Raw genomic sequence first — 4,396 nt, 5'->3', positions numbered from 1 at the left:
AGGACAAAAAGCTGCAGTGTTTGGAAATTCTGCGTGGAAGCTCAGCTAGAACCAGCTAGAATGTGCAGGTTGCTTCAAACCAAGACCAAAGTGGTGCCTCATGTTAAGAAATCAGATTGGTAACACTGTACATCTCCCTGGTGTTGGTGTGCACAATATCCAGGACAGTCTGAGCAGAGACCACCGGATCATATCCACAGCCTGGAAAAGTATCATGACTTCTGTGCCACTGCCTCTGTGGGTAGATGAAGATCTGACCTGCTCTGCCTGCAACAGGTGCCAACTTTTTGCAAATAAAATGCATTTGTAATGGAAAAATTGCAAGCACTTGGGGTCTTATTCCATCAGAGCCCCTAAAATTTCTACTGAGCATTACTTGTTCCACAGGATTCAGGATCGGTCCTTGCATGAATACACAATGAAAGTTTGACTGGGATGTTCAGCTCCCAATAAAAAGTGATTGCAAGAAAAGACTGGTTGTCTAATATCTAGAACACTTTTGCTTTCCCTTTCACATGACTTATAGAACAAATTGCACAAATCTAAGAATATTCAATCCTATAAAGAATACCTAGTAAAAGTTGTTTGATGGAGCTGTCAAGTAAGCTCAGATAACACTTTCACTGCTGTCAGATTTCATATACAATAATAGCTGGCATGTATTTTTAGTCTTTTAAGTAAAGATTATTCATCATTTTAAAAGTATTTGCAAAAAAAAAAATCCCACACAAATAGACTTTCAACAACAGTAAAACTATGGGAATAACAAGCATAGGAAAATAACACATTGTATAATTCATTACGTGGTTGGCTTACCTTCGTTATGGATAGAACAACTTCAATGATTTATATGGTTGGAAAATGATTCATCCAGCTTCTAATTTAGCTCATTGTAGTGAACTCTGCAAGAGTTGCACTCTTAACTGCTGTTTCAGTGTCTCTTCCAAAACTGAAATCTATTCCCTTGGTTTTCATGCATGGTATTACTTAGAAGTGTATATTTTAATTGTAAAATTTGGCAATCACTGCAATATCCATAAGGCCAGGTGGGACAGGGCTTTGAGCAACCTGGTTTAGTGGAAGGTGTTCCTGCTCATGGCACGGGGTTGAAATCAGATAATCTTTTTAAGGTCATTTCCAACCCAAACCATTCTGTGATTCTATGGTTTTATGTATTTTCCAGTTTTGCAAAGTTATTTTTTTTTCAAAAATGTGCATTGCTTTTTATTTTTCTGTTTAATTGATTTTGGGGTTTGGAGGTTGGTGGGGTTTTTTGTGGTTTGTTTTGTTTGGGGTTTTTTTGGGTTTTTATTTTTGGTGCATGGGTTTTTTTGTTTGTGTTTTTTGTTTGTGTTGTTTTGTTTGGTTTTGTCTGTGTGATGTGGGATTTTTTTTTTCCCCACGAGAGGTAAATCAAGAAAGCAAAATTCTATAATGGCAAACTTGACTTTAAAGGTAAAAGGTCCCCAAAAGAAGGTCAACATCGAATTGGTTAGAAGGTTTCCCTGTCTATGGCAAGGGTTTGGAATGAGATGATCTTTGAGGTCCCTTCCACCCCAAACCATTCTGTGATTCTGTGATGATTTTTCTATATATTTTGCACTCCTTTTGCACAGACCTTTACCTCGATGTGCCAGAGCAGGGAGCAGGATGAGGCCATTGGTGCTGCTTCTGTGAGTGCTGAGTGTTTCTGTCTGAGTTGGCCAGTGGGGCCATCATTGCATACACACGTTTTACACGTGTGTTTGTGTATGTGCCTGCTGGGAATCCATGTGCAGCCTCACTACAGGCTGGGCCCAGAGCTGCAGCAGCCTCACTTCTGTGAGGATACAGGATTTAGCAACTCCCTAAGCAGTGGAGAATCAGACATGAAAATATCTGTCCTGAAAGGCATGACTTATTTTTATTAGAAATGTAGGCATTTGGCAGGAAAGAAATACCTGTTTGTGGCAGAGAAATACCAAACAAGCAGGTAAAGAAAAGCGGGCTTGGCTCTGGGATCCCATCAGTGCCTGTGGTGGATGACAGCTCCAGGCACTCGCTGTACTTTCCTAGGTGGAAAAAACAAGGGAGATGGATTAGTAAAGCAATGTAGTGGTCAAGTGATAGAGCTAAATGAGGTCTTCTGCCTGGAAATAATTCAGAAGCTTCTGGGGGAGGGAGAGACTTTCCCATGGGACAGGGTTAAATGAGAATTAAAAGGTCATCACGATACCCTATGCAGGAGTGGATTAACAGTATCTAAATTATTCTTCTTCAAGTGTTCATCCAATCTGCTTTTAAATACAGCAGTGCCGAAACTCCATAGGGGATCTGTCCTCTTACCCTCTCTACTGTTAGAAAGCTGTTCTACGTATCAGTAGCAGGAGTCAGAAACAGGTTTTATCCATGCCAGTACCAAAAGTGTATGAAGCAGCAGATTTTTAAGCCCGCAGAGGAAAAAAAAATACTGTATTTTGACTTATCTTTGTATTTCTACCTTCTGTATGAAGTATGGATGTTAAAGGGAATGCAGTGGGACATCCGTCAAAAAACATCTTAGAAAATGCAATTGTTTCTCCTCCAGATATGCCATAGGCCAGATCTACCTGACAAATAATCCCAACATCTAAGCCAGTGAAAAAAATGGTAGGACTTGTCTTAAAGAGAGAGGAAATCTAGAATTATGGGAAATGAGCAATAAAACTCTGCTAATTCAAATTTTCTTTAACAATTTTTGAATTTTATTGTATATTAATGAAGAGTTTCAGGGGAAAAAAAAAAAAAAAAAACAAGGAAAAACAAGGGAAACTATCACATTGCAGCCGAACCTTTTTTGACACTTTTGAAGAAAGTATAAATATTTGCCCTGAAATCATAAATTTCCCTTGGAAATATAAAACTCATGAAAACATTTTGAGTTAAAATTGTTCACCTACTGCAAGTGAATTTTCTCCAGCCAGTGCAGTGAAAAGATGACGTGCCATATCAGCAACCACCTCCCAGAATAATCACAATTTCTTTCATGTCTTCCCTCTAATGAGCCTCCCCGAAGGCCCCTCTCATCTGTACTGAGCAGTCAAGTATTTCAAGTGGTCTCCTCTTTTCTTTGCCACTGATTGCCACAGAACCCAGAAGTTCAGGCTTAGCACGTATACCTCCTCGAAATAGATGTCTGGGGACTAAAAGATAGGGCTGTGGCCATTGAGAGGTGAGCTAAAAATAATTACTTCCTGCCCAAAAGAAATTAATTCTAAGGCCCTCACTCTGTGCTGGGCTTGAGCACCATGCCAAGCAAAACTTGACTTAAGCATGTGTTTTGCTTTAAACAAACACTTAAAATGGATTTGCAGAATAAGAATGGATTTCAATTTAAGCACAGGCTTAAGTGCTTTGCTGAGCCAGGGTTCAAATGCCTCAGTCCCTAACCTGTTGTTTACAGTTAGTCTTGGCATCTGTGCTGTAATTTTAAAGCCATATGGGGGTTAGTGGAAACACTGAGGTGGCTTTGCTTATTTTAGGTGAAACTGGCAAACATTAAAGGATTTTAGGAAGCATTTAGAGCATAAACCAGTGGGCTTTGTTGGCAGCAAGCATCTTTCCCAGTTATTTGGTATATTCTAAACGTGCGGCTCATCATATGGCAGAAAAATATTTCCTCTCAGCCAGTATGTGGTGGAAGGGGAATTAGACACAAGAAAGGCATTTGAAAGATAGCAAGCACTTAATTGCAACAACCAAGGCGAGTCTTTCATCATGTGGCCATTCTGAATGACATTGGACATGCAGCTGATTGTCACGGTGTTATTTGTTTTCTTTACTTTGATCATAAAATTACCAGGAAAGGCTTAATGGAGTTATAAATATCTTGTTTCCATGAGAGTCCTGGGAGGATAATTATAGCACTGAAGTCTTTACAAAGATAGAGCATTTGTAAAATTATTATCTGAGGGCTCCAATGCATAAGGCAGGGAATTCTGCCCTCTATTCCCAACTCTCCTGTTGACTCACTGGGCTCTTTGGGTGAGTCACTTCATCCCTCAGTTTCCTCACCTATACATTGGGGTAATAATGACAATTACCCACTGCTGCAAAGCCTCTATATGTAAGTATTGCTCCCACTCATCAGAGCACTCAAGCCTGGTTATGGGTAGCAATGGGTGTCTGGAAGGGTTGGATAAGATATGTGCTTTCCTGAGATGTGCTCCTTGTAAATTACATTACTTGTGGAGTTACAGTCAAAGTATTCAGGGGAAATATTTTAAATCTCCTAATTCATACATTTTAAGAGGATGATGAACAAGCTGTACCCCCCAGTCTTTAGAAATACTTTGTTTTTAATGCAAAGCTTGGAATTTAAAGACTATGGGAAGGTTTGTTGTTGAGTAAAAATACAATGTCCTTTCATAAAACCAAC

Source organism: Corapipo altera, unplaced genomic scaffold (genome assembly GCF_003945725.1).
Source record: "Corapipo altera isolate COAL_440 unplaced genomic scaffold, ASM394572v1 116, whole genome shotgun sequence".
Classification (NCBI taxonomy): domain Eukaryota; kingdom Metazoa; phylum Chordata; class Aves; order Passeriformes; family Pipridae; genus Corapipo; species Corapipo altera.
The sequence above is the reverse complement of the archived record's forward strand: the minus strand, read 5'-3'. Positions refer to the sequence as shown.